Consider the following 21,894-nt stretch of genomic DNA (forward strand, 5'->3'; position numbering starts at 1 on the left):
TCACGAATCCAATGGCGCTAGCCAAATGGTCCTAGCTGTGATATTTCCAAAGATATGGGCGAAAAACGGTATGAGTCCAAATCCGGGCCCGTTTTGCTCTAGGAGGCCCAGGAGCCGAGAAAAACGCGAAAAACGAAAAAATCGACTTTTGAAAATTCCCGGACCCCTAGAAAAATCGGAAATCGTCTCACGAATCCAATGGCGCCAGCCAAATTGTCCTAGCTATGATATTTCCAAAGATATGGGCGAAAAACGGTACGAGCCCAAATCCGGGCCCGTTTTGCTCTAGGAGGCCCAGGAGCCGAGAAAAACGCGAAAAACCAAAAAAATCGACTTTAGAAAATTCCCGGAGCCGTAGAAAAATCGGAAATCGACTCACGAATCCAATGGCGCTAGCCAAATGGTGCTAGCTGTGATATTTCCAAAGATATGGGCGAAAAACGGTATGAGTCCAAATCCGGGCCCGTTTTGCTCTAGGAGGCCCAGGAGCCGAGAAAAACGCGAAAAACCAAAAAAATCGACTTTAGAAAATTCCCGGAGCCGTAGAAAAATCGGAAATCGACTCACGAATCCAATGGCGCTAGCCAAATGGTGCTAGCTGTGATATTTCCAAAGATATGGGCGAAAAACGGTATGAGTCCAAATCCGGGCCCGTTTTGCTCTAGGAGGCCCAGGAGCCGAGAAAAACGCGAAAAACTAAAAAAATCGACCCTAGAAAATTCCCGGACCCCTAGAAAAATCGGAAATCGTCTCACGAATAGAATGGCACCAGCCAAATTGTCCTAGCTATGATATTTCCAAAGATATGGACGAAAAACGGTGTGATCCCAAATCAGGGCCCGTTTTGCTCTAGGAGGCCCAGGAGCCGAGAAAAACGCGAAAAACTAAAAAAATCGACTTTACAAAATTCGCGGAGCCGTAGAAAAATCGGAAATCGTCTCACGAATAGAATGGCACGAGCCAAATTGTCCTAGCTATGATATTTCCAAAGATATCGACGGAAAACGGTGTGATCCCAAATCCGGGCCTTTTTTGCTCTAGGAGCCATAGGAGTTGGACTTATGTGCAGGCGGAGAGCAATCGGACTGATGTGCAGGAGCAGGAGGATCGGACTGTCTGACGAAAAACGGTGTGATCCCAAATCTAGGCCCTTTTTGGTCCAGGAGCCATAGGAATTGGACTGCTGTGCAGGCGGAGAGCAATCGAGCTGATGCGCATGCGCAGAAGAGTCGGACTGATGCGCAGGCGCAGGGGAGTCGGACTGATGCGCATGCGCAGAGGAATCGGACTGATGTGCAGGAGCAGGTGGGTCGGACTGACGCGCATGCGCAGAAGAATCCGACTGATGCGCAGTCGCAGGAAAATCGCACTGATGCGCATGCGCAGAAGAGTCGGACTGATGCGCAGGCGCAGGGGAGTCGGACTGATGCTCATGCGCAGAAGAATCGGACTGATGCGCAGGAGCAGAAGAATCGGAGTGCTGCGCAGGCACAGGGGAGTCGGACTGATGCGCATGTGCAGAAGCGTCGGACTGATGCGCAGGCGCAGAGGAGTGGTATTGATGCGCAGCAGCAGAAGAATCGGACTGATGCGCATGCGCAGAGGCATCGGACTGATACCCATGAGCAGAAGAATCGGACTGACTGACGAAAAACGGTGTGATACCAAATCCGGGCAGTTTTTGCTCTACGAGCCGCAGGCGACCTGAAAAATGCGAAAAACGAAAAAAATTGATTTTAGAAAATTCCCGGACCCCTAGCAAAATCGGAAATCGTCTCACGAATCCAATGGCGCCGGCAAAATTGTTCTAGCTATGCAATTTCCAAAGATATGGGCGACAAACGGTGTGATCCCAAATCCGTGCCCGTTTTGCTCTAGGAGGTCCAGGAGCCGAGAAAAACGCGAAAAACGAAAAAATCTACTTTTGAAAATTCCCGGACCCCTAGAAAAATCGGAAATCGTCTCACGAATCCAATGGCGCCAGCCAAATTGTCCTAGCTATGATATTTACAAAGATATGGGCGAAAAACGGTACGAGCCCAAATCCGTGCCCGTTTTGCTCTAGGAGGTCCAGGAGCCGAGAAAAACGCGAAAAACGAAAAAATCGACTTTTGAAAATTCCCGGACCCCTAGAAAAATCGGAAATCGTCTCACGAATCCAATGGCGCCAGCCAAATTGTCCTAGCTATGATATTTACAAAGATATGGGCGAAAAACGGTACGAGCCCAAATCCGGGCCCGTTTTGCTCTAGGAGGGCCAGGAGCAGAGAAAAACGCGAAAAACTAAAAAAATCGACTTTAGAAAATTCCTGGAGCCGTAGAAAAATCGGGAATCGACTCACGAATGCAATGGCGCTAGCCAAATTGTCGTAGCTATGATATTTCCAAAAATTTGGGCGAAAAACGCTATGAGTCCAAATCCGGGCCCGTTTTGCTCTAGGAGGCCCAGGAGCCGAGAAAAACGCGAAAAACTAAAAAAATCGATTTTGAAAAATTCCCGGACCCCTACAAAAATCGGAAATCGTCTCACGAATCCAATGGCGCCAGCCAAATTGTCCTAGCTATGATATTTCCAAAGATATGGGCGAAAAACGGTACGAGCCCAAATCCGGGCCCGTTTAGCTCTAGGAGGCCCAGGAGCCGAGAAAAACGCGAAAGACTAAAAAACTCGACTTTAGACAATTCCCGGACCCCTAGGAACTCGGAAATCGTCTCACGAATTCAATGGCGCCAGCCAAATTGTCCTAGCTATGATATTTACAAAGATATGGGCGACAAACGGTACGAGCCCAAATCCGGGCCCGTTTTGCTCTAGGAAGGCCAGGAGCCGAGAAAAACGCGAAAAACCAAAAAAATCGACTTTAGAAAATTCCCGGAGCCGTAGAAAAATCGGAAATCGTCTCACGAATCCAATGGCGCCAGCCAAATTGTCCTAGCTATGATATTTACAAAGATATGGGCGAAAAACGGTACGAGCCCAAATCCGGGCCCGTTTTGCTCTAGGAGGGCCAGGAGCAGAGAAAAACGCGAAAAACTAAAAAAATCGACTTTAGAAAATTCCTGGAGCCGTAGAAAAATCGGGAATCGACTCACGAATGCAATGGCGCTAGCCAAATTGTCCTAGCTATGATATTTCCAAAAATTTGGGCGAAAAACGGTATGAGTCCAAATCCGGACCCGTTTTGCTCTAGGAGGCCCAGGAGCCGAGAAAAACGCGAAAAACTAAAAAAATCGATTTTAGAAAATTCCCGGACCCCTAGAAAAATCGGAAATCGTCTCACGAATCCAATGGCGCTAGCCAAATGGTCCTAGCTGTGATATTTCCAAAGATATGGGCGAAAAACGGTATGAGTCCAAATCCGGGCCCGTTTTGCTCTAGGAGGCCCAGGAGCCGAGAAAAACGCGAAAAACGAAAAAAATCGACTTTAGAAAATTCCCGGAGCCGTAGAAAAATCGGAAATCGACTCACGAATCCAATGGCGCTAGCCAAATGGTGCTAGCTGTGATATTTCCAAAGATATGGGCGAAAAACGGTATGAGTCCAAATCCGGGCCCGTTTTGCTCTAGGAGGCCCAGGAGCCGAGAAAAACGCGAAAAACTAAAAAAATCGACTTTAGAAAATTCCCGGACCCCTAGGAACTCGGAAATCGTCTCACAAATTCAATGGCGCCAGCCAAATTGTCCTAGCTATGATATTTACAAAGATATGGGCGACAAACGGTACGAGCCCAAATCCGGGCCCGTTTTGCTCTAGGAGGCCCAGGAGCCGAGAAAAACGCGAAAAACCAAAAAAATCGACTTTAGAAAATTCCCGGAGCCGTAGAAAAATCGGAAATCGTCTCACGAATCCAATGGCGCCAGCCAAATTGTCCTAGCTATGATATTTACAAAGATATGGGCGAAAAACGGTACGAGCCCAAATCCGGGCCCGTTTTGCTCTAGGAGGCCCAGGAGCCGAGAAAAACGCGAAAAACGAAAAAATCGATTTTAGAAAATTCCCGGACCCCTAGAAAAATCGGAAATCGTCTCACGAATCCAATGGCGCCAGCCAAATTGTCCTAGCTATGATATTTCCAAAGATATGGGCGAAAAATGGTACGAGCCCAAATCCGGGCCCGTTTAGCTCTAGGAGGCCCAGGAGCCGAGAAAAACGCGAAAGACTAAAAAAATCGACTTTAGACAATTCCCGGACCCCTAGGAACTCGGAAATCGTCTCACGAATTCAATGACGCCAGCCAAATTGTCCTAGCTATGATATTTACAAAGATATGGGCGAAAAACGGTACGAGCCCAAATCCGGGCCCGTTTTGCTCTAGGAGGCCCACGAGCCGAGAAAAACGCGAAAAACCAAAAAAATCGATTTTAGAAAATTCCCGGGCCCCTAGAAAAATCGGAAATCGTCTCACGAATCCAATGGCGCCAGCCAAATTGTCCTAGCTATGATATTTCCAAAGATATGGGCGAAAAACGGTACGAGCCCAAATCCGGGCCCGTTTAGCTCTAGGAGGCCCAGGAGCCGAGAAAAATGCGAAAAACGAAAAAAATTGATTTTAGAAAATTCCCGGACCCCTAGCCAAATCGGAAATCGTCTCACGAATCCAATGGCGTCGTCAAAATTGCCCTAGCTATGATATTTCCAAAGATAGAGGCGACAAACGGTGTGATCCCAAATTCGGGCCCGTTTTGCTCTCGGAGCCATAGGAGTTGGACTGATGTGCAGGCGGAGAGCAATCGAACTGATGCGCATGCGCAGAACAATCCGACTGACGCGTAGGCGCAGAAAAGCCGGACTGATGCGCAGGCGCAGGGGAGTCGGGCTGATGCGCATGCGCAGAGGAATCGGACTGATGTGCAGGAGCAGGAGGGTCGGACTGACGCGCATGCGCAGAAGAATCCGACTGATGCGCAGTCGCAGGAAAATCGCACTGATGCGCATGCGCAGAAGAGTCGGACTGATGCGCAGGCGCAGGGGAGTCGGACTGATGCTCATGCGCAGAAGAATCGGACTGATGCGCAGGAGCAGAAGAATCGGAGTGCTGCGCAGGCACAGGGGAGTCGGACTGATGCGCATGTGCAGAAGCGTCGGACTGATGCGCAGGCGCAGAGGAGTGGTATTGATGCGCAGCAGCAGAAGAATCGGACTGATGCGCATGCGCAGAGGCATCGGACTGATACCCATGAGCAGAAGAATCGGACTGACTGACGAAAAACGGTGTGATACCAAATCCGGGCAGTTTTTGCTCTACGAGCCGCAGGCGACCTGAAAAATGCGAAAAACGAAAAAAATTGATTTTAGAAAATTCCCGGACCCCTAGCAAAATCGGAAATCGTCTCACGAATCCAATGGCGCCGGCAAAATTGTTCTAGCTATGAAATTTCCAAAGATATGGGCGACAAACGGTGTGATCCCAAATCCGTGCCCGTTTTGCTCTAGGAGGTCCAGGAGCCGAGAAAAACGCGAAAAACGAAAAAATCGACTTTTGAAAATTCCCAGACCACTAGAAAAATCGGAAATCGTCTCACGAATCCAATGGCGCCAGCCAAAGTGTCCTAGCTATGATATTTACAAAGATATGAGCGAAAAACGGTACGAGCCCAAATCCGGGCCCGTTTTGCTCTAGGAGGGCCAGGAGCAGAGAAAAACGCGAAAAACTAAAAAAATCGACTTTAGAAAATTCCTGGAGCCGTAGAAAAATCGGGAATCGACTCACGAATGCAATGGCGCTAGCCAAATTGTCCTAACTATGATATTTCCAAAAATTTGGGCGAAAAACGGTATGAGTCCAAATCCGGGCCCGTTTTGCTCTAGGAGGCCCAGGAGCCAAGAAAAACGCGAAAAACTAAAAAAATCGATTTTAGACAATTCCCGGACCCCTAGGAACTCGGAAATCGACTCACGAATCCAATGGCGCTAGCCAAATGGTCCTAGCTGTGATATTTGCAAAGATATGGGCGAAAAACGGTATGAGTCCAAATCCGGGCCCGTTTTGCTCTAGGAGGCCCAGGAGCCGAGAAAAACGCGAAAAACTAAAAAAATCGACTTTAGAAAATTCCCGGACCCCTAGAAAAATCGGAAATCGTCTCACGAATAGAATGGCACCAGCCAAATTGTCCTAGCTATGATATTTCCAAAGGTATGGGCGAAAAACGGTGCAATCCCAAATCAGGGTCCGTTTTGCTCTAGGAGGCCCAGGAGCCGAGAAAAACGCGAAAAACTAAAAAAATCGACTTTAGAAAATTCCCGGACCCTTAGAAAAATCGGAAATCGTCTCACGAATCCAATGGCGCCAGCCAAATTGTCCTAGCTATGATATTTACAAAGATATGGGCGAAAAACGGTACGAGCCCAAATCCGGGCCCGTTTTGCTCTAGGAGGCCCAGGAGCCGAGAAAAACGCGAAAAACGAAAAAATCGATTTTAGAAAATTCCCGGACCCCTAGAAAAATCGGAAATCGTCTCACGAATCCAATGGCGCCAGCCAAATTGTCCTAGCTATGATATTTCCAAAGATATGGGCGAAAAATGGTACGAGCCCAAATCCGGGCCCGTTTAGCTCTAGGAGGCCCAGGAGCCGAGAAAAACGCGAAAGACTAAAAAAATCGACTTTAGACAATTCCCGGACCCCTAGGAACTCGGAAATCGTCTCACGAATTCAATGACGCCAGCCAAATTGTCCTAGCTATGATATTTACAAAGATATGGGCGAAAAACGGTACGAGCCCAAATCCGGGCCCGTTTTGCTCTAGGAGGCCCACGAGCCGAGAAAAACGCGAAAAACCAAAAAAATCGATTTTAGAAAATTCCCGGGCCCCTAGAAAAATCGGAAATCGTCTCACGAATCCAATGGCGCCAGCCAAATTGTCCTAGCTATGATATTTCCAAAGATATGGGCGAAAAACGGTACGAGCCCAAATCCGGGCCCGTTTAGCTCTAGGAGGCCCAGGAGCCGAGAAAAATGCGAAAAACGAAAAAAATTGATTTTAGAAAATTCCCGGACCCCTAGCCAAATCGGAAATCGTCTCACGAATCCAATGGCGTCGTCAAAATTGCCCTAGCTATGATATTTCCAAAGATAGAGGCGACAAACGGTGTGATCCCAAATTCGGGCCCGTTTTGCTCTCGGAGCCATAGGAGTTGGACTGATGTGCAGGCGGAGAGCAATCGAACTGATGCGCATGCGCAGAACAATCCGACTGACGCGTAGGCGCAGAAAAGCCGGACTGATGCGCAGGCGCAGGGGAGTCGGGCTGATGCGCATGCGCAGAGGAATCGGACTGATGTGCAGGAGCAGGAGGGTCGGACTGACGCGCATGCGCAGAAGAATCCGACTGATGCGCAGTCGCAGGAAAATCGCACTGATGCGCATGCGCAGAAGAGTCGGACTGATGCGCAGGCGCAGGGGAGTCGGACTGATGCTCATGCGCAGAAGAATCGGACTGATGCGCAGGAGCAGAAGAATCGGAGTGCTGCGCAGGCACAGGGGAGTCGGACTGATGCGCATGTGCAGAAGCGTCGGACTGATGCGCAGGCGCAGAGGAGTGGTATTGATGCGCAGCAGCAGAAGAATCGGACTGATGCGCATGCGCAGAGGCATCGGACTGATACCCATGAGCAGAAGAATCGGACTGACTGACGAAAAACGGTGTGATACCAAATCCGGGCACGTTTTGCTCTAGGAGGCCCAGGAGCCGAGAAAAACGCGAAAAACGAAAAAATCGACTTTTGAAAATTCCCGGACCCCTAGAAAAATCGGAAATCGTCTCACGAATCCAATGGCGCCAGCCAAATTGTCCTAGCTGTGATATTTCCAAAGATATGGGCGAAAAACGGTGTGAGACCAAATCCGGGCCCGTTTTGCTCTAGGAGGCCCAGGAGCCGAGAAAAACGCGAAAAACGAAAAAATCGACTTTTGAAAATTCCCGGACCCCTAGAAAAATCGGAAATCGTCTCACGAATCCAATGGCGTCGTCAAAATTGCCCTAGCTATGTAATTTCCAAAGATATGGGCGACAAACGGTGTGATCCCAAATCCGTGCCCGTTTTGCTCTAGGAGGTCCAGGAGCCGAGAAAAACGCGAAAAACGAAAAAATCGACTTTTAAAAATTCCCGGACCCCTAGAAAAATCGGAAATCGTCTCACGAATCCAATGGCGCTAGCCAAATTGTCCTAGCTATGATATTTACAAAGATATGGGCGAAAAACGGTACGAGCCCAAATCCGGGCCCGTTTTGCTCTAGGAGGCCCAGGAGCCGAGAAAAACGCGAAAAACTAAAAAAATCGATTTTAGAAAATTCCCGGACCCCTAGAAAAATCGGAAATCGTCTCACGAATCCAATGGCGCCGGCAAAATTGTTCTAGCTATGAAATTTCCAAAGATATGGGCGACAAACGGTGTGATCCCAAATCCGTGCCCGTTTTGCTCTAGGAGGTCCAGGAGCCGAGAAAAACGCGAAAAACGAAAAAATCGACTTTTGAAAATTCCCGGACCCCTAGAAAAATCGGAAATCGACTCACGAATCCAATGGCGCCAGCCAAATTGTCCTAGCTATGATATTTACAAAGATATGGGCGAAAAATGGTACGAGCCCAAATCCGGGCCCGTTTTGCTCTAGGAGGGCCAGGAGCAGAGAAAAACGCGAAAAACTAAAAAAATCGACTTTAGAAAATTCCTGGAGCCGTAGAAAAATCGGGAATCGACTCACGAATGCAATGGCGCTAGCCAAATTGTCGTAGCTATGATATTTCCAAAAATTTGGGCGAAAAACGCTATGAGTCCAAATCCGGGCCCGTTTTGCTCTAGGAGGCCCAGGAGCCGAGAAAAACGCGAAAAACTAAAAAAATCGATTTTGAAAAATTCCCGGACCCCTACAAAAATCGGAAATCGTCTCACGAATCCAATGGCGCCAGCCAAATTGTCCTAGCTATGATATTTCCAAAGATATGGGCGAAAAACGGTACGAGCCCAAATCCGGGCCCGTTTAGCTCTAGGAGGCCCAGGAGCCGAGAAAAACGCGAAAGACTAAAAAACTCGACTTTAGACAATTCCCGGACCCCTAGGAACTCGGAAATCGTCTCACGAATTCAATGGCGCCAGCCAAATTGTCCTAGCTATGATATTTACAAAGATATGGGCGACAAACGGTACGAGCCCAAATCCGGGCCCGTTTTGCTCTAGGAGGCCCAGGAGCCGAGAAAAACGCGAAAAACCAAAAAAATCGACTTTAGAAAATTCCCGGAGCCGTAGAAAAATCGGAAATCGTCTCACGAATCCAATGGCGCCAGCCAAATTGTCCTAGCTATGATATTTACAAAGATATGGGCGAAAAACGTTACGAGCCCAAATCCGGGCCCGTTTTGCTCTAGGAGGGCCAGGAGCAGAGAAAAACGCGAAAAACTAAAAAAATCGACTTTAGAAAATTCCTGGAGCCGTAGAAAAATCGGGAATCGACTCACGAATGCAATGGCGCTAGCCAAATTGTCCTAGCTATGATATTTCCAAAAATTTGGGCGAAAAACGGTATGAGTCCAAATCCGGACCCGTTTTGCTCTAGGAGGCCCAGGAGCCGAGAAAAACGCGAAAAACTAAAAAAATCGATTTTAGAAAATTCCCGGACCCCTAGAAAAATCGGAAATCGTCTCACGAATCCAATGGCGCCAGCCAAATTGTCCTAGCTATGATATTTCCAAAGATATGGGCGAAAAACGGTACGAGCCCAAATCCGGGCCCGTTTAGCTCTAGGAGGCCCAGGAGCCGAGAAAAACGCGAAAGACTAAAAAAATCGACTTTAGAAAATTCCCGGAGCCGTAGAAAAATCGGAAATCGACTCACGAATCCAATGGCGCTAGCCAAATGGTCCTAGCTGTGATATTTCCAAAGATATGGGCGAAAAACGGTATGAGTCCAAATCCGGGCCCGTTTTGCTCTAGGAGGCCCAGGAGCCGAGAAAAACGCGAAAAACGAAAAAATCGACTTTTGAAAATTCCCGGACCCCTAGAAAAATCGGAAATCGTCTCACGAATCCAATGGCGCCAGCCAAATTGTCCTAGCTATGATATTTCCAAAGATATGGGCGAAAAACGGTACGAGCCCAAATCCGGGCCCGTTTTGCTCTAGGAGGCCCAGGAGCCGAGAAAAACGCGAAAAACCAAAAAAATCGACTTTAGAAAATTCCCGGAGCCGTAGAAAAATCGGAAATCGACTCACGAATCCAATGGCGCTAGCCAAATGGTGCTAGCTGTGATATTTCCAAAGATATGGGCGAAAAACGGTATGAGTCCAAATCCGGGCCCGTTTTGCTCTAGGAGGGCCAGGAGCAGAGAAAAACGCGAAAAACTAAAAAAATCGACTTTAGAAAATTCCTGGAGCCGTAGAAAAATCGGGAATCGACTCACGAATGCAATGGCGCTAGCCAAATTGTCCTAGCTATGATATTTCCAAAAATTTGGGCGAAAAACGGTATGAGTCCAAATCCGGACCCGTTTTGCTCTAGGAGGCCCAGGAGCCGAGAAAAACGCGAAAAACTAAAAAAATCGATTTTAGAAAATTCCCGGACCCCTAGAAAAATCGGAAATCGTCTCACGAATCCAATGGCGCCAGCCAAATTGTCCTAGCTATGATATTTCCAAAGATATGGGCGAAAAACGGTACGAGCCCAAATCCGGGCCCGTTTAGCTCTAGGAGGCCCAGGAGCCGAGAAAAACGCGAAAGACTAAAAAAATCGACTTTAGAAAATTCCCGGAGCCGTAGAAAAATCGGAAATCGACTCACGAATCCAATGGCGCTAGCCAAATGGTCCTAGCTGTGATATTTCCAAAGATATGGGCGAAAAACGGTATGAGTCCAAATCCGGGCCCGTTTTGCTCTAGGAGGCCCAGGAGCCGAGAAAAACGCGAAAAACGAAAAAATCGACTTTTGAAAATTCCCGGACCCCTAGAAAAATCGGAAATCGTCTCACGAATCCAATGGCGCCAGCCAAATTGTCCTAGCTATGATATTTCCAAAGATATGGGCGAAAAACGGTACGAGCCCAAATCCGGGCCCGTTTTGCTCTAGGAGGCCCAGGAGCCGAGAAAAACGCGAAAAACCAAAAAAATCGACTTTAGAAAATTCCCGGAGCCGTAGAAAAATCGGAAATCGACTCACGAATCCAATGGCGCTAGCCAAATGGTGCTAGCTGTGATATTTCCAAAGATATGGGCGAAAAACGGTATGAGTCCAAATCCGGGCCCGTTTTGCTCTAGGAGGCCCAGGAGCCGAGAAAAACGCGAAAAACCAAAAAAATCGACTTTAGAAAATTCCCGGAGCCGTAGAAAAATCGGAAATCGACTCACGAATCCAATGGCGCTAGCCAAATGGTGCTAGCTGTGATATTTCCAAAGATATGGGCGAAAAACGGTATGAGTCCAAATCCGGGCCCGTTTTGCTCTAGGAGGCCCAGGAGCCGAGAAAAACGCGAAAAACTAAAAAAATCGACTTTAGAAAATTCCCGGACCCCTAGAAAAATCGGAAATCGTCTCACGAATAGAATGGCACCAGCCAAATTGTCCTAGCTATGATATTTCCAAAGATATGGACGAAAAACGGTGTGATCCCAAATCAGGGCCCGTTTTGCTCTAGGAGGCCCAGGAGCCGAGAAAAACGCGAAAAACTAAAAAAATCGACTTTACAAAATTCGCGGAGCCGTAGAAAAATCGGAAATCGTCTCACGAATAGAATGGCACGAGCCAAATTGTCCTAGCTATGATATTTCCAAAGATATCGACGGAAAACGGTGTGATCCCAAATCCGGGCCTTTTTTGCTCTAGGAGCCATAGGAGTTGGACTTATGTGAAGGCGGAGAGCAATCGGACTGATGTGCAGGAGCAGGAGGATCGGACTGTCTGACGAAAAACGGTGTGATCCCAAATCTAGGCCCTTTTTGCTCCAGGAGCCATAGGAATTGGACTGCTGTGCAGGCGGAGAGCAATCGAGCTGATGCGCATGCGCAGAAGAGTCGGACTGATGCGCATGTGCAGAAGCGTCGGACTGATGCGCAGGCGCAGAGGAGTGGTATTGATGCGCAGCAGCAGAAGAATCGGACTGATGCGCATGCGCAGAGGCATCGGACTGATACCCATGAGCAGAAGAATCGGACTGACTGACGAAAAACGGTGTGATACCAAATCCGGGCAGTTTTTGCTCTACGAGCCGCAGGCGACCTGAAAAATGCGAAAAACGAAAAAAATTGATTTTAGAAAATTCCCGGACCCCTAGCAAAATCGGAAATCGTCTCACGAATCCAATGGCGCCGGCAAAATTGTTCTAGCTATGAAATTTCCAAAGATATGGGCGACAAACGGTGTGATCCCAAATCCGTGCCCGTTTTGCTCTAGGAGGTCCAGGAGCCGAGAAAAACGCGAAAAACGAAAAAATCGACTTTTGAAAATTCCCAGACCACTAGAAAAATCGGAAATCGTCTCACGAATCCAATGGCGCCAGCCAAAGTGTCCTAGCTATGATATTTACAAAGATATGAGCGAAAAACGGTACGAGCCCAAATCCGGGCCCGTTTTGCTCTAGGAGGTCCAGGAGCCGAGAAAAACGCGAAAAACGAAAAAATCGACTTTAGAAAATTCCTGGAGCCGTAGAAAAATCGGGAATCGACTCACGAATGCAATGGCGCTAGCCAAATTGTCCTAGCTATGATATTTCCAAAAATTTGGGCGAAAAACGGTATGAGTCCAAATCCGGGCCCGTTTTGCTCTAGGAGGCCCAGGAGCCGAGAAAAACGCGAAAAACTAAAAAAATCGATTTTAGAAAATTCCCGGACCCCTACAAAAATCGGAAATCGTCTCACGAATCCAATGGCGCCAGCCAAATTGTCCTAGCTATGATATTTCCAAAGATATGGGCGAAAAACGGTACGAGCCCAAATCCGGGCCCGTTTAGCTCTAGGAGGCCCAGGAGCCGAGAAAAACGCGAAAGACTAAAAAACTCGACTTTAGACAATTCCCGGACCCCTAGGAACTCGGAAATCGTCTCACGAATTCAATGGCGCCAGCCAAATTGTCCTAGCTATGATATTTACAAAGATATGGGCGAAAAACGGTACGAGCCCAAATCCGGGCCCGTTTTGCTCTAGGAGGCCCAGGAGCCGAGAAAAACGCGAAAAACCAAAAAAATCGATTTTAGAAAATTCCCGGACCCCTAGAAAAATCGGAAATCGTCTCACGAATCCAATGGCGCCAGCCAAATTGTCCTAGCTATGATATTTCCAAAGATATGGGCGAAAAACGGTACGAGCCCAAATCCGGGCCCGTTTAGCTCTAGGAGGTCCAGGAGCCGAGAAAAACGCGAAAAACGAAAAAATCGACTTTTGAAAATTCCCGGACCCCTAGAAAAATCGGAAATCGTCTCACGAATCCAATGGCGCCAGCCAAATTGTCCTAGCTGTGATATTTCCAAAGATATGGGCGAAAAACGGTGTGAGACCAAATCCGGGCCCGTTTTGCTCTAGGAGGCCCAGGAGCCGAGAAAAACGCGAAAAACGAAAAAATCGACTTTTGAAAATTCCCGGACCCCTAGAAAAATCGGAAATCGTCTCACGAATCCAATGGCGTCGTCAAAATTGCCCTAGCTATGTAATTTCCAAAGATATGGGCGACAAACGGTGTGATCGCAAATCCGTGCCCGTTTTGCTCTAGGAGGTCCAGGAGCCGAGAAAAACGCGAAAAACGAAAAAATCGACTTTTAAAAATTCCCGGACCCCTAGAAAAATCGGAAATCGTCTCACGAATCCAATGGCGCTAGCCAAATTGTCCTAGCTATGATATTTACAAAGATATGGGCGAAAAACGGTACGAGCCCAAATCCGGGCCCGTTTTGCTCTAGGAGGCCCAGGAGCCGAGAAAAACGCGAAAAACTAAAAAAATCGATTTTACAAAATTCCCGGACCCCTAGAAAAATCGGAAATCGTCTCACGAATCCAATGGCGCCGGCAAAATTGTTCTAGCTATGAAATTTCCAAAGATATGGGCGACAAACGGTGTGATCCCAAATCCGTGCCCGTTTTGCTCTAGGAGGTCCAGGAGCCGAGAAAAACGCGAAAAACGAAAAAATCGACTTTTGAAAATTCCCGGACCCCTAGAAAAATCGGAAATCGACTCACGAATCCAATGGCGCCAGCCAAATTGTCCTAGCTATGATATTTACAAAGATATGGGCGAAAAATGGTACGAGCCCAAATCCGGGCCCGTTTTGCTCTAGGAGGGCCAGGAGCAGAGAAAAACGCGAAAAACTAAAAAAATCGACTTTAGAAAATTCCTGGAGCCGTAGAAAAATCGGGAATCGACTCACGAATGCAATGGCGCTAGCCAAATTGTCGTAGCTATGATATTTCCAAAAATTTGGGCGAAAAACGCTATGAGTCCAAATCCGGGCCCGTTTTGCTCTAGGAGGCCCAGGAGCCGAGAAAAACGCGAAAAACTAAAAAAATCGATTTTGAAAAATTCCCGGACCCCTACAAAAATCGGAAATCGTCTCACGAATCCAATGGCGCCAGCCAAATTGTCCTAGCTATGATATTTCCAAAGATATGGGCGAAAAACGGTACGAGCCCAAATCCGGGCCCGTTTAGCTCTAGGAGGCCCAGGAGCCGAGAAAAACGCGAAAGACTAAAAAACTCGACTTTAGACAATTCCCGGACCCCTAGGAACTCGGAAATCGTCTCACGAATTCAATGGCGCCAGCCAAATTGTCCTAGCTATGATATTTACAAAGATATGGGCGACAAACGGTACGAGCCCAAATCCGGGCCCGTTTTGCTCTAGGAGGCCCAGGAGCCGAGAAAAACGCGAAAAACCAAAAAAATCGACTTTAGAAAATTCCCGGAGCCGTAGAAAAATCGGAAATCGTCTCACGAATCCAATGGCGCCAGCCAAATTGTCCTAGCTATGATATTTACAAAGATATGGGCGAAAAACGGTACGAGCCCAAATCCGGGCCCGTTTTGCTCTAGGAGGGCCAGGAGCAGAGAAAAACGCGAAAAACTAAAAAAATCGACTTTAGAAAATTCCTGGAGCCGTAGAAAAATCGGGAATCGACTCACGAATGCAATGGCGCTAGCCAAATTGTCCTAGCTATGATATTTCCAAAAATTTGGGCGAAAAACGGTATGAGTCCAAATCCGGACCCGTTTTGCTCTAGGAGGCCCAGGAGCCGAGAAAAACGCGAAAAACTAAAAAAATCGATTTTAGAAAATTCCCGGACCCCTAGAAAAATCGGAAATCGTCTCACGAATCCAATGGCGCCAGCCAAATTGTCCTAGCTATGATATTTCCAAAGATATGGGCGAAAAACGGTACGAGCCCAAATCCGGGCCCGTTTAGCTCTAGGAGGCCCAGGAGCCGAGAAAAACGCGAAAGACTAAAAAAATCGACTTTAGAAAATTCCCGGAGCCGTAGAAAAATCGGAAATCGACTCACGAATCCAATGGCGCTAGCCAAATGGTCCTAGCTGTGATATTTCCAAAGATATGGGCGAAAAACGGTATGAGTCCAAATCCGGGCCCGTTTTGCTCTAGGAGGCCCAGGAGCCGAGAAAAACGCGAAAAACGAAAAAATCGACTTTTGAAAATTCCCGGACCCCTAGAAAAATCGGAAATCGTCTCACGAATCCAATGGCGCCAGCCAAATTGTCCTAGCTATGATATTTCCAAAGATATGGGCGAAAAACGGTACGAGCCCAAATCCGGGCCCGTTTTGCTCTAGGAGGCCCAGGAGCCGAGAAAAACGCGAAAAACCAAAAAAATTGACTTTAGAAAATTCCCGGAGCCGTAGAAAAATCGGAAATCGACTCACGAATCCAATGGCGCTAGCCAAATGGTGCTAGCTGTGATATTTCCAAAGATATGGGCGAAAAACGGTATGAGTCCAAATCCGGGCCCGTTTTGCTCTAGGAGGGCCAGGAGCAGAGAAAAACGCGAAAAACTAAAAAAATCGACTTTAGAAAATTCCTGGAGCCGTAGAAAAATCGGGAATCGACTCACGAATGCAATGGCGCTAGCCAAATTGTCCTAGCTATGATATTTCCAAAAATTTGGGCGAAAAACGGTATGAGTCCAAATCCGGACCCGTTTTGCTCTAGGAGGCCCAGGAGCCGAGAAAAACGCGAAAAACTAAAAAAATCGATTTTAGAAAATTCCCGGACCCCTAGAAAAATCGGAAATCGTCTCACGAATCCAATGGCGCCAGCCAAATTGTCCTAGCTATGATATTTCCAAAGATATGGGCGAAAAACGGTACGAGCCCAAATCCGGGCCCGTTTAGCTCTAGGAGGCCCAGGAGCCGAGAAAAACGCGAAAGACTAAAAAAATCGACTTTAGAAAATTCCCGGAGCCGTAGAAAAATCGGAAATCGACTCACGAATCCAATGGCGCTAGCCAAATGGTCCTAGCTGTGATATTTCCAAAGATATGGGCGAAAAACGGTATGAGTCCAAATCCGGGCCCGTTTTGCTCTAGGAGGCCCAGGAGCCGAGAAAAACGCGAAAAACGAAAAAATCGACTTTTGAAAATTCCCGGACCCCTAGAAAAATCGGAAATCGTCTCACGAATCCAATGGCGCCAGCCAAATTGTCCTAGCTATGATATTTCCAAAGATATGGGCGAAAAACGGTACGAGCCCAAATCCGGGCCCGTTTTGCTCTAGGAGGCCCAGGAGCCGAGAAAAACGCGAAAGACTAAAAAACTCGACTTTAGACAATTCCCGGACCCCTAGGAACTCGGAAATCGTCTCACGAATTCAATGGCGCCAGCCAAATTGTCCTAGCTATGATATTTACAAAGATATGGGCGACAAACGGTACGAGCCCAAATCCGGGCCCGTTTTGCTCTAGGAGGGCCAGGAGCAGAGAAAAACGCGAAAAACTAAAAAAATCGACTTTAGAAAATTCCTGGAGCCGTAGAAAAATCGGGAATCGACTCACGAATGCAATGGCGCTAGCCAAATTGTCGTAGCTATGATATTTCCAAAAATTTGGGCGAAAAACGCTATGAGTCCAAATCCGGGCCCGTTTTGCTCTAGGAGGCCCAGGAGCCGAGAAAAACGCGAAAAACTAAAAAAATCGATTTTGAAAAATTCCCGGACCCCTACAAAAATCGGAAATCGTCTCACGAATCCAATGGCGCCAGCCAAATTGTCCTAGCTATGATATTTCCAAAGATATGGGCGAAAAACGGTACGAGCCCAAATCCGGGCCCGTTTAGCTCTAGGAGGCCCAGGAGCCGAGAAAAACGCGAAAGACTAAAAAACTCGACTTTAGACAATTCCCGGACCCCTAGGAACTCGGAAATCGTCTCACGAATTCAATGGCGCCAGCCAAATTGTCCTAGCTATGATATTTACAAAGATATGGGCGACAAACGGTACGAGCCCAAATCCGGGCCCGTTTTGCTCTAGGAAGCCCAGGAGCCGAGAAAAACGCGAAAAACCAAAAAAATCGACTTTAGAAAATTCCCGGAGCCGTAGAAAAATCGGAAATCGTCTCACGAATCCAATGGCGCCAGCCAAATTGTCCTAGCTATGATATTTACAAAGATATGGGCGAAAAACGGTACGAGCCCAAATCCGGGCCCGTTTTGCTCTAGGAGGCCCAGGAGCCGAGAAAAACGCGAAAAACCAAAAAAATCGACTTTAGAAAATTCCCGGAGCCGTAGAAAAATCGGAAATCGTCTCACGAATCCAATGGCGCCAGCCAAATTATCCTAGCTATGATATTTACAAAGATATGGGCGAAAAACGGTACGAGCCCAAATCCGGGCCCGTTTTGCTCTAGGAGGCCCAGGAGCCGAGAAAAACGCGAAAAACGAAAAAATCGATTTTAGAAAATTCCCGGACCCCTAGAAAAATCGGAAATCGTCTCACGAATCCAATGGCGCCAGCCAAATTGTCCTAGCTATGATATTTCCAAAGATATGGGCGAAAAATGGTACGAGCCCAAATCCGGGCCCGTTTAGCTCTAGGAGGCCCAGGAGCCGAGAAAAACGCGAAAGACTAAAAAAATCGACTTTAGACAATTCCCGGACCCCTAGGAACTCGGAAATCGTCTCACGAATTCAATGACGCCAGCCAAATTGTCCTAGCTATGATATTTACAAAGATATGGGCGAAAAACGGTACGAGCCCAAATCCGGGCCCGTTTTGCTCTAGGAGGCCCACGAGCCGAGAAAAACGCGAAAAACCAAAAAAATCGATTTTAGAAAATTCCCGGGCCCCTAGAAAAATCGGAAATCGTCTCACGAATCCAATGGCGCCAGCCAAATTGTCCTAGCTATGATATTTCCAAAGATATGGGCGAAAAACTGTACGAGCCCAAATCCGGGCCCGTTTAGCTCTAGGAGGCCCAGGAGCCGAGAAAAATGCGAAAAACGAAAAAAATTGATTTTAGAAAATTCCCGGACCCCTAGCCAAATCGGAAATCGTCTCACGAATCCAATGGCGTCGTCAAAATTGCCCTAGCTATGATATTTCCAAAGATAGAGGCGACAAACGGTGTGATCCCAAATTCGGGCCCGTTTTGCTCTCGGAGCCATAGGAGTTGGACTGATGTGCAGGCGGAGAGCAATCGAACTGATGCGCATGCGCAGAACAATCCGACTGACGCGTAGGCGCAGAAAAGCCGGACTGATGCGCAGGCGCAGGGGAGTCGGGCTGATGCGCATGCGCAGAGGAATCGGACTGATGTGCAGGAGCAGGAGGGTCGGACTGACGCGCATGCGCAGAAGAATCCGACTGATGCGCAGTCGCAGGAAAATCGCACTGATGCGCATGCGCAGAAGAGTCGGACTGATGCGCAGGCGCAGGGGAGTCGGACTGATGCTCATGCGCAGAAGAATCGGACTGATGCGCAGGAGCAGAAGAATCGGAGTGCTGCGCAGGCACAGGGGAGTCGGACTGATGCGCATGTGCAGAAGCGTCGGACTGATGCGCAGGCGCAGAGGAGTGGTATTGATGCGCAGCAGCAGAAGAATCGGACTGATGCGCATGCGCAGAGGCATCGGACTGATACCCATGAGCAGAAGAATCGGACTGACTGACGAAAAACGGTGTGATACCAAATCCGGGCAGTTTTTGCTCTACGAGCCGCAGGCGACCTGAAAAATGCGAAAAACGAAAAAAATTGATTTTAGAAAATTCCCGGACCCCTAGCAAAATCGGAAATCGTCTCACGAATCCAATGGCGCCGGCAAAATTGTTCTAGCTATGAAATTTCCAAAGATATGGGCGACAAACGGTGTGATCCCGAATCCGTGCCCGTTTTGCTCTAGGAGGTCCAGGAGCCGAGAAAAACGCGAAAAACGAAAAAATCGACTTTTGAAAATTCCCAGACCACTAGAAAAATCGGAAATCGTCTCACGAATCCAATGGCGCCAGCCAAAGTGTCCTAGCTATGATATTTACAAAGATATGAGCGAAAAACGGTACGAGCCCAAATCCGGGCCCGTTTTGCTCTAGGAGGGCCAGGAGCAGAGAAAAACGCGAAAAACTAAAAAAATCGACTTTAGAAAATTCCTGGAGCCGTAGAAAAATCGGGAATCGACTCACGAATGCAATGGCGCTAGCCAAATTGTCCTAACTATGATATTTCCAAAAATTTGGGCGAAAAACGGTATGAGTCCAAATCCGGGCCCGTTTTGCTCTAGGAGGCCCAGGAGCCGAGAAAAACGCGAAAAACTAAAAAAATCGATTTTAGACAATTCCCGGACCCCTAGGAACTCGGAAATCGACTCACGAATCCAATGGCGCTAGCCAAATGGTCCTAGCTGTGATATTTGCAAAGATATGGGCGAAAAACGGTATGAGTCCAAATCCGGGCCCGTTTTGCTCTAGGAGGCCCAGGAGCCGAGAAAAACGCGAAAAACTAAAAAAATCGACTTTAGAAAATTCCCGGACCCCTAGAAAAATCGGAAATCGTCTCACGAATAGAATGGCACCAGCCAAATTGTCCTAGCTATGATATTTCCAAAGGTATGGGCGAAAAACGGTGCAATCCCAAATCAGGGTCCGTTTTGCTCTAGGAGGCCCAGGAGCCGAGAAAAACGCGAAAAACTAAAAAAATCGACTTTAGAAAATTCCCGGACCCTTAGAAAAATCGGAAATCGTCTCACGAATCCAATGGCGCCAGCCAAATTGTCCTAGCTATGATATTTACAAAGATATGGGCGAAAAACGGTACGAGCCCAAATCCGGGCCCGTTTTGCTCTAGGAGGCCCAGGAGCCGAGAAAAACGCGAAAAACGAAAAAATCGATTTTAGAAAATTCCCGGACCCCTAGAAAAATCGGAAATCGTCTCACGAATCCAATGGCGCCAGCCAAATTGTCCTAGCTATGATATTTCCAAAGATATGGGCGAAAAATGGTACGAGCCCAAATCCGGGCCCGTTTAGCTCTAGGAGGCCCAGGAGCCGAGAAAAACGCGAAAGACTAAAAAAATCGACTTTAGACAATTCCCGGACCCCTAGGAACTCGGAAATCGTCTCACGAATTCAATGACGCCAGCCAAATTGTCCTAGCTATGATATTTACAAAGATATGGGCGAAAAACGGTACGAGCCCAAATCCGGGCCCGTTTTGCTCTAGGAGGCCCACGAGCCGAGAAAAACGCGAAAAACCAAAAAAATCGATTTTAGAAAATTCCCGGGCCCCTAGAAAAATCGGAAATCGTCTCACGAATCCAATGGCGCCAGCCAAATTGTCCTAGCTATGATATTTCCAAAGATATGGGCGAAAAACGGTACGAGCCCAAATCCGGGCCCGTTTAGCTCTAGGAGGCCCAGGAGCCGAGAAAAATGCGAAAAACGAAAAAAATTGATTTTAGAAAATTCCCGGACCCCTAGCCAAATCGGAAATCGTCTCACGAATCCAATGGCGTCGTCAAAATTGCCCTAGCTATGATATTTCCAAAGATAGAGGCGACAAACGGTGTGATCCCAAATTCGGGCCCGTTTTGCTCTCGGAGCCATAGGAGTTGGACTGATGTGCAGGCGGAGAGCAATCGAACTGATGCGCATGCGCAGAACAATCCGACTGACGCGTAGGCGCAGAAAAGCCGGACTGATGCGCAGGCGCAGGGGAGTCGGGCTGATGCGCATGCGCAGAGGAATCGGACTGATGTGCAGGAGCAGGAGGGTCGGACTGACGCGCATGCGCAGAAGAATCCGACTGATGCGCAGTCGCAGGAAAATCGCACTGATGCGCATGCGCAGAAGAGTCGGACTGATGCGCAGGCGCAGGGGAGTCGGACTGATGCTCATGCGCAGAAGAATCGGACTGATGCGCAGGAGCAGAAGAATCGGAGTGCTGCGCAGGCACAGGGGAGTCGGACTGATGCGCATGTGCAGAAGCGTCGGACTGATGCGCAGGCGCAGAGGAGTGGTATTGATGCGCAGCAGCAGAAGAATCGGACTGATGCGCATGCGCAGAGGCATCGGACTGATACCCATGAGCAGAAGAATCGGACTGACTGACGAAAAACGGTGTGATACCAAATCCGGGCAGTTTTTGCTCTACGAGCCGCAGGCGACCTGAAAAATGCGAAAAACGAAAAAAATTGATTTTAGAAAATTCCCGGACCCCTAGCAAAATCGGAAATCGTCTCACGAATCCAATGGCGCCGGCAAAATTGTTCTAGCTATGAAATTTCCAAAGATATGGGCGACAAACGGTGTGATCCCAAATCCGTGCCCGTTTTGCTCTAGGAGGTCCAGGAGCCGAGAAAAACGCGAAAAACGAAAAAATCGACTTTTGAAAATTCCCAGACCACTAGAAAAATCGGAAATCGTCTCACGAATCCAATGGCGCCAGCCAAAGTGTCCTAGCTATGATATTTACAAAGATATGAGCGAAAAACGGTACGAG

The sequence above is a fragment of the Diachasmimorpha longicaudata genome, chromosome 4 (assembly GCF_034640455.1).
Source record: "Diachasmimorpha longicaudata isolate KC_UGA_2023 chromosome 4, iyDiaLong2, whole genome shotgun sequence".
NCBI classification, from domain to species: Eukaryota; Metazoa; Arthropoda; class Insecta; order Hymenoptera; family Braconidae; genus Diachasmimorpha; species Diachasmimorpha longicaudata.